Here is a 9,264-nt window from a genome sequence, read left to right as displayed (position 1 = left end):
GTAGGGTTGAACTTGTACGTTCATCGGTAGACATGTACAAAAGTGTCCATAGCAGCTGTGTTTGCAACTGCCCCGAGTGGAAACTACCCAACTGTGCGTCATTCTCCAGAGGAACGGATACATAAATTGCAGTATATGTGCGGGCAGTGCTAGGAGGCTATGTGATGAACCACTACGCCCACATGAACGTCCCAGACACAACATGGAGGAAAAGAAGCAGACACAGCAGGTAGAGGTAATCTGCTTTAAAGGTCAGGCAGGTGGGGCGCCTGGGTGACTCAGTCAGCTAAGTGTCTTGACTCTTGATCTCGGCTCAGGTCACGATCTCACAGTTTGTGAGTCTGAGCCCCTCGTTGGGCTCTGCACTGACAGTGGGGAGCCTGCTTGGGATTCTCTCTCTCCCCCTCTCTTTCGGCCCCTCCCTTGCTCATGCTGTCTCTCAAAAATAAATAAATGCACTTAAAAGAAAAGAAATTCAGGAAAGTAACTACTCTTGAGTAAAGAAAAGAGACCTGAGAGACCCTCTCTGTGCTGGTAATACTGTGTTTCTTCTGAGTATTGCTTACATGGTGTGTTCACTTTGGCAAAGTTCACTGATCTCTATCCTCATGATTTGAGGGCATTTCTGGGTGTGTGTTGTGCCTCAATGAAAAGTTTAGCCCCCCAACTGCAGTATGTGTGAAAACATATGTGCACATATCCCCACCCAATTTCCTTAATACCAGACTTGGGAAATAGCCCTCATGTCCTGTGATGGTTAATGTTATATGTCAATTTGGCTGGTTACGGGGCACCCAGATATTATTATTTTTTAATACTTATTTATTTTGAGCGAGAGAGAGAGGGAGGGAGGTAGAGAGATAGAGAGCAGGGCGGGGGGGGGGGGGGGGGGGGGGAAGAAAGAGAGAAAGAGTCCCAAGCAAGCTCTACACTCAGCACAGAGCCAGACACGGGGTTCGATCCCATGAACTGTGAGATCATGACCTGAGCCGAAATCAAGAGTCAGATACCCAACAAACTGAGCCACCCAAGCACCCCTGGTTCAACATTATTTCTGGGTGTGTCTATGAGGGTGTTTCTGCCTTAGATTAGCATTTGATTTGGTAAATGAGTGGACATCATCCAATCCATTGAGGGGCTGAGCAGAATAACAAGGCAAATGAAGAGAGAATTCTCTCTCTCCGCCTGATGTTTGGAGCTGGGACACAATCTTCTCCTGCCCTCAGACGGGGACTTCCATCATTAGCACCCTAGAAGGTTCTCTGGCCCTCAGACTCAGACTGGAGCCACACCACCAGCTTTCCCAAGTCACCAGCTTGCAGACCGCAGGACCGCTGAGCCTCCATAATCACATGAGCAAATTCCGTACAAAAAAATCTCCGTCTGTATCCATATTGTCTTTATCAACTATTGGCTCTGTTTCTCTGGAGATTCCTGACTACTACATTCCCGCATTAAATTTTCATGAGATCTAGAATAGCAATCCTGCCCTAAAATTTCTCACAGCCATTCTAGCTGCTACCCCACGTAAGACTTCGTTTTGGACGCCCTCTGCCCTACCCTGTTTTCCATTTGCAACTTGTCTATTGTCTCATCAAACAAGAAATCGACTAAACCCTATCTGCACTGCTGCTCTGTGGTAGATTGCCATCTGAACTGATGTCAGATGTCTCAGTCCCTCGTTCAGTTGAATCACAAACAGGTGTTGCTACCAGGAAAGCTGGGTGGCTCAGTCGGTTAAGCATCTGACTCCTGATTTTAGCTCTGGTCATGCGCTCACGGTTCGTGAGTTCAAGTCCCTTGTCAGGCTCTGCACTGACAACACAGAGCCTGCCTGCTTGGGATTTTGTCTCCCTCTCTCTCTCTCTGCCCTTCCCTTGTACTCTCTCCCTCTCTCAAAAGTAGATAAAGAAACATTAAAAAATGCAAATAGTTATTGATACCAATGTAACTTGGAAGTTGCTGATGGTCATTATTCTTCCATGGGAATCCAAAGAGACCAACACAACTCACCAATATTTCCAGTTGTGACTGGTGAGGCAGAAGACAGGATAGATTGGGCAATGTTGTAGAAACAGCCTAAAAACTCTCAGTGGCTAACTGACGAAGGTTATTCCTTGTCCATACTGCCCATTGTAGGCTCTGCTCGTTTGAATTCCTCAGGGATTCCATGCGTTCCCTGCTTCCGTCATCACAGATGAGGAAAGAAGGGACCAGGTGCTGGCTTTTAAAGCTTCCATCCAGAACACTTACATTTCACTGGCAAAGGCGAGTCACGCGGGTCTCCTCAAGGACGTTCTGTCCTTCACAGGAGGGGCGCTGAATAAGCATGGTGCAAACTGTGACAAGGGGGCAGATGGAGGGAATAGGGGAACGTAAGAGACTGACAACAATCACATCTATTTTTCATCAGGGATAGTTTGAGAGGGGAGTGCCTAAGTAACGAGGGAGAGGACGCACACCCAGTCAGCCAGGTCAGCGGAGTCAACCCTGGTCCTCAACGGGTGACTGTCCTCACCCTGGATAATAGCCCAGCCAGATAACAGTATTTGAATGAACTCTGCAAGTTCCAAGGGGCTTCTGGGGTGATCGACCATAACTTAGTTCCATTTTCTTCTGTTTGTCCAATGGAGTTCCTCAAAGAACACCTAGAGAAGAAATGACCTAATCAAAATGGTGGGAAATGATCTCTTGGTGGAGATGTGAGGGGTTTTGTGTATATCTTAGCTGAAAGATAAGAACAGTCAACGGCCATTAAGTAGGCGACTTGGTAATCTGTAAATAGTTTTCCTCGTTCTTCCGGGAGACAGAAAGAAATTATTTCTTTAATGGCAGAGCCACCTTAGGTCAAACCTTAGAAAAGGCTGACTTTGCATTTCGTTGTGTAAGGAGGTTGTGAGGTGTTAAGGTCCCGATAAATGTAGTATCCTTGAGTCAACTGCGGGTTTCTCCCCACCCCACCGCCAGCCAAATTGGGGAACAGGTAGCGAGGCTTTGCTCATTAGGTCACAGTCAACCTCTTCCTTACGCGGGGACTCCCCCGAGCATCTGCACGGCCTCTGCAGACCCATAAAGTTTAAAAGAAAACAAAAGAAAAATGAATGTTATCCTGCAGATGGTGTCTCAGTATAAGCTGTTAATTTTATCGGGTGAATTATTTTACCATAAACGTAAGTGTTTGCATTTTCTAGAAACCCTCATTTTGCCTAGGGATCTGATAGAGCTGCTGCTCAGCTCACCCCGCTCAGCTTGCGAAGGGAGAGAAATGACTGGAAATAGCTTTGCGTCTCCTCAAACGGGGCCCTTTCAGACTGTGAGGCCGAGCCTCTAATGAAAGGGTGGGTGCGGGCCCCAAACTCCAGGTGCAGAATCGTTTCTGATAAGATTAAAAGGATGTTTTCTCTACCAGGTACCATGCGCCCTGAACGTACTGTTTCCTAAACAAAGCGATTACGTGCCAAACGGTGCGATTTATCTCGTGGGAGCCCGGATACTTGCCTCGGAGTTCCTGTTGTAATGATCAGCTCTGGATTTTTCTCGGTAGTCTTTGCCTCTTTGTTTTCATCCCCATTTCAATATTCTTGCATCAGAAGGACTCAGAGGCTATGGCCCTGCTCAGGAATTAGCTTCCATTGTGAGTTCGTTGTCATTTTTTTTTTTAATCAAATCATACTACAATACAGACCTGTTAGCAAACTGTTTCAAGTTCGGTGAAATTTTTGTTTCATTCCTCCCATTGATTTAAAACCAAGATATTATTATATTGGTGCCTAATTATTGCTACAACAGTTTTCAGAATAAAATTGACCAAGTAAAATTTTTTACGGTACTAAAATAAAGGCAATACAGAATTGACCCTTTTGACCCTTTTTAAATACACAGTTCAGTGGCATAAAAGAAATTCGCCATGGTGTGCCAACTGTCACCTCTGTTTAGTTCCAGAATTTTACTAACTAAAATTGGACGTGTCTAACGGTTCAAAGAAATCTCATTTCCCAGGGAAAATGAATGTCTGAGGCCAAATCTTATCAAACAGTATTCTGTTGTTGTTGTTGTTGTTTGTTTGTTTTATGAGAATAACTTCTGGAGCATGAGGATAGGAAATCAGAGGGATTTTTGCTTTGGAAATCCCACGCACCACCCAAGTTCTACCACGTGCTCCGCTGAGGTGGTCTCTGGGATGACACCATCCCATTTGCCATGGAACTGCTACCTTGGCCCGGGGGGGACAGCCCAGAGCACTCTGTCCCATGCACAGAGTTAGAGCTAAAGAAACGACCTGCGTTAATGGACTGTTCTGGGGCTCCCTTTCCGGCTGCACCGCTGGCCACCCCATTCGTCACGAGGACGTGGAGTCATGGGGTGGCATCTCCCACAGCATGGAGAAGCTTGAGATTTTTGGTAAGAGCAGTTGCGAGAGTAAGAACTGAGTTTCACTCCTTTATTTAACCTGAAGGTTGTCCTAATTCCCCGCCAAAGAGTGCCACGAATTCTGCCTTCTGACACTCAACTGGGCTAAGACATCTGGATTTGCTTTCAGAGGGAAAAGGAGCAAGACAATGAAACAAGCATCTTCCCAAATGTAACCATTAGGTTCCTGAAATGATTTGGTCCTATTCCCCATCCCCCGCTCCCTGCAAACCCCTAATCAGATCACAGACCCACCCGGCTGCTTTCGAATATAAATGAAAACTTTTCATCTATACCAAAAAGTTAGACTTCTCTAATGTTCCAAACTACAACTTTAAACCCTCAATCAATCTTCTTAATGGACGTGAAAGCCAAAGAAACCTATGGTTAAATAATCTTTTTTTTTTTTGAGTGTTTTTTTTAAGTTTATTTATTTGAGAGAGAGAGAGAGTGGGCGAGGGGCAGAGAGAGAAGGAGAAAGAGAAGCCCAAGCAGACTCTGCTCTGTTAGCACAGAGCCTGACTCAGGGCTCGAGCTCATGAACCTTGAGATCATGACATGAACCCAAATCAAAAGCCAGACTCTTAACTGACTGAGCCACCCAGGCACCCCTCTGGAGTTTATATTTTTAAAAAGTATTATTGGGGCACACCTGGTTAGGAGTCCTGCTTTTGATTTCGGCTCAGGTCATGATCTCAAGTTTCGTGAGACTGACTCCTGCATTGGGCTCTGCACTGACAGAGTTGAGTCTGCTTGTGATTCTCTCTCTCCCTCTCTTTGCCCCTCACCCCCCGTGCTCTCTGTTTCTCTTTCTCAAAAATAAATAAATAAACATATAGATATATATATATATACCAAAAAAAAATATATATATATACCAAAAAATATATATATGTGTGTATATAAAGTCCAGAATTTTCTGGTAAAATGAACCCGTGTTTCCCCGTGATCAAAGCAGCATCTCCAGCCTCTCACTGCACAAGACCGTGAGCCTCACTGATTTCCCCCAGCACCTTGAGAACCACTGGGCAAAGAATAGTCTTCCCACGAATATCTGCTGGCTGAATAACGCCCTATAAAAGTCATTGTGGCAGGGGCACCTGGGTGGCTTAGTCGGTTGAGCGTCTGACTTCAGCTCGGGTCATGATCTCACAGCTCGTGAGTTCGAGCCCCGCGTCGGGCTTTGTGCTGACAGCTCAGAGCCTGGAGCCCCCTTTGGATTCTGTGTCTCCCTCTCTCTGCCCCTAACCCACTCGCATTCTGTCTCTGTCTCTCTCAAAAATAAACATTAAAAAAAAAAAATTAAAAAAAAAAAAAGAAAGTCAGTGTAGCAGTTGTTAATGACAACAACATATTCCAAGGATGGTGGTCGGGAGCAGGGGCACCTCAAGTACAGCTCCCACTAGCCTCTATGTCTGGTCTTAGGCTCACTCTCCTCTACTCACGACCCTCTGCCCTCTCGCAGCGGCTGGCTTCTCTACATCGAGTCTCTTCTCCTCCCTCCCATCATTCTTCTGTACCTGTCTCCAGACAGAACGTGTCCTTCCAGAACTCATGTGTTGAAACCTCACCCCAGTACGAGGATGGTTGGAGGTGGGGTCTTCCTGGACGTGATTTAGGTCAGGAGGGTGGAGCCCTTGTGAAAGGGGTTAGGTCCTTATAAGAGAGACCTCAGAGAGCTCCCTTGTCCCATCTGCCATGCAAGGACACAGCAAGAAGACAACCATCTGTGAATCAGGAATTGGGCCTTTACCAGACACTGAATCTGCCAACACCTTGACCTTGGACTTCCAGCCTCCGGACCTGTGAGACGAAACGGTCTGTTGTTAGAGCCGCCCAGGGCATGGTGTTTTGTTACGGCAGCCTGAATGGACTGAGACGTGCTTTTTTCTGTTCTCCCTCTTTTTACCCCTTCACTCATCCCCTTTGAGCTTTCTCTTCCTCTTCCTGTCATTTTCGATTTGCCTCTTCTCCCCTGCCCACCTTCTCCCTTCTTGGCCAAGCCCATGGAACTAAGCTTTATTTTAAGGTGGTCTTCTGATTTAAGTACCAGTCTCTCAGTTCTTAATTTTTCTCACGGAGCATTGGAATCTTACGGGCATTTGCACCGCAACAAAGGACAGATTAATTTTTTTTTAGTTGTGTGTGGCAAAAAAAAAAGAATAAACGTTCTCTGTGATGACAGGTGGCTCTTGAGAAGGTGAGGAGTGCCTGGCAGACTCCCCCGGACGCCCCGCTGCTTCTGCACACCGGAATAGCCTGGCAGTTTCTGTCTCACCTGAGCAGTAGCATCCAGAAAGCTGGCCAGTTCCCAAGTGATGGAAGCAAGTTACCCTACTGCCCACAGCTCCTACTTTATGAAGAAAAACAAAGGATCTGCGGGTGGTGTCTGACTTTATGTAGGGGATTAGGTAAGTGCCTTGCGAGGAATGAATCCTGTTATCCACTGCCTGCCTTTCCAACTCCAGTTTTCTGTCCAGTTATTGTTGGGGCAACACTCATTAAGTAGAGGGTATCAGTGTGTTCAGCAGAGTGCAATTCCTGAATTACTAGGTGAGGAGAAATCCCAAATTTATTTTTCAAATTAACAAAAATGAGTGTGATCTTTATTTCTGGTGTTTTCGATGGGACAGTCAATACTTACCTTTCTCCTTAATTTGAGTAACTGACAAAAGTCAGTTGACAAAAGTCAACAATGCCAGCATGGCTCTGTCATCACTGTCCTGTTGTGAGTTCATTGAAAGGAAAATTGTATAACGATGGAAAAGAATAACAGTCCGTCATTCCTACTTTCGAACCCTCGAGTCTTCAACTTCTCCGGATAAGTTAATTGAAGCAGATTCTTAGACAGAATATGAGGAAAATCATTTTGTGCTACCACCATAGACCTCCGTGCTGTTTCTTTTTAAAATTTGGAGAAGCGGAAGTTGTTAGCTTGTTTTCTTGGTCAACAGATTAATCTGCCTCCCCCGTGGGTCTCTGCTGTTTTTCCATTCACTCAGCTCATACGTTCCTTGGCACAGTGCTTTCCCCCTTCTGGATGCTCAAGAAATATGATTTGATGATAAGCCTGCCTGTGATTTCCAGATGCCTTTGTTTCCCTCCTGTTGATTCCTCAGTCTTGCCAGGGAAGGTAAGCTACTGTGTCATTAGGCAAAGACTCTTCTTCAATAAGCGTAGGTGGGTGAGTGAAGGTTGAATACCAAGAGAACAAAGGGGAAAGGAAATAGAGTACTTTGCCACTTGTACAACCTTTACTAACAATTTTCTTTTGAAGCTGTACGTTTATTACTTTCAAATAAAAAGCTTTGTTGAATAAAAATCTTCTTAAAATTGCCCTTAAGTGCGCCATTTTGTTCAAGACGAACCCATTAAACGTTTTCTTTAGTATAATGAAACCCCATACGCAGCGACTGGAAACATTTGTCCAAATGCTAAAAATTAGCCGTCAGCTTAGCGTGGACGAGCAAGCCAAAGAGTGGATGTATATTTACTAGGCTCTAAAGAGCTTATTTTTGTTTTGTTTTGATGCTAGGGAAAGGCAGGTGGCTCCAACCCAGGACAGTCCCTTTGTCTCCTCTGTATCAGCCTATTCAGCCTGGCTTTGTTCACATCCACCACAGCAATCCTGGCCGGACCAGCGACCGTGGGGATTCCTAGAACCAGACGACAACCTGCAGAGGAGAGTGGAAGAGCAGGGAAAGGTCAAGGACGGCATGAGTGGGGCACCCCGACAGCCATGGACCCGGCTAATGGGCCGTCATGTAAGGAAAGCTGGTCACGCGGCCTCCCGGCTCCAGCCACGAGAATCAAGGCTGCAGTTTTCAATTATATGGCTCAGGAGTTAGATGTTTACCTGCATTGTCGTCTGTGGGGTGCTGTAGCTTGTGACTTATTAAGGCAACAAAAGGATTGGCTGATGATGACTGAACCTTCGTATAGAATGAAAACTACCTACAGCTTACTGAGCGATCGACCCAAGTCTAACCATATTTCCAACAGGCTGAGTAACGTGGAAGGCCAGGATAACCTGATGGAGGACATTAATTCTTCTTCTCCAGTTATGAGAGGAAAAGAAGCTTATTTCCTTTTATCAAATGGCGAAGGGACTCCTGGAGGGAAAGAGCTGGACTCGTGCAGAAGTAGAGGGGTAAGGAAGGGGGAGCATGAGGAGAGGGGACCTACCCACAGAGCACGGGCGTCTCTGGGGCTGGGCAGGGGAGGTAGGACCGAGTTCTGCTGGGAGACCTGGACCCCAGGCAGCACCCCATCTGGAGGTCACCTACAGAGGGAGTCTGTGGTGGCTTGAGGACTTACCCCTGAGACCTGTGCCCTTTGAGGCTGCACAAAAGGTCCCAGTCACCAAATTCGTCGCAGGGAGCGGACGTTGCGAGGGGCAGTTTGCCCGCCTCTGGGTGGCCTATGGGGGCTGGCAGGCCATATGCGGCCCCAGCCTGTTTTTGTAAACTGAGTTTTGTTGGCACGTAGCCCGTCCTCTTGTTTGCACATTACCTACGACAGATTTCACACTGCAAGAGTGGAGAACAGACAGAGATGGCGAGGTCTAGAATATTTACTATCTGGATCTTTACTGAAAAAAAAAAAAAGAATGTGCTGACCCCGGAATTGTTAGCGTGGACGACGGGTTGAGACAGGGAGAGCACAGCCATTCCCATCCCAGACGGAAGCTGGGGGATCCAGGGTAAATTCTCAGGATCACTTAGTCCAGAACAAGGGAGGGATCAGCGATGACAACAGTACACAGTTCTTCGTCATCCCCCTTCTTGCCAGTTAGTTCTAATTTAAATATGAGATGGGATTTTATATTTCTAATACGATACACGCTTCAGAAAT

The sequence above is a fragment of the Panthera leo genome, chromosome A1, assembly GCF_018350215.1.
Source record: "Panthera leo isolate Ple1 chromosome A1, P.leo_Ple1_pat1.1, whole genome shotgun sequence".
NCBI lineage: Eukaryota > Metazoa > Chordata > Mammalia > Carnivora > Felidae > Panthera > Panthera leo.
This window is presented reverse-complemented; position numbering follows the sequence as displayed.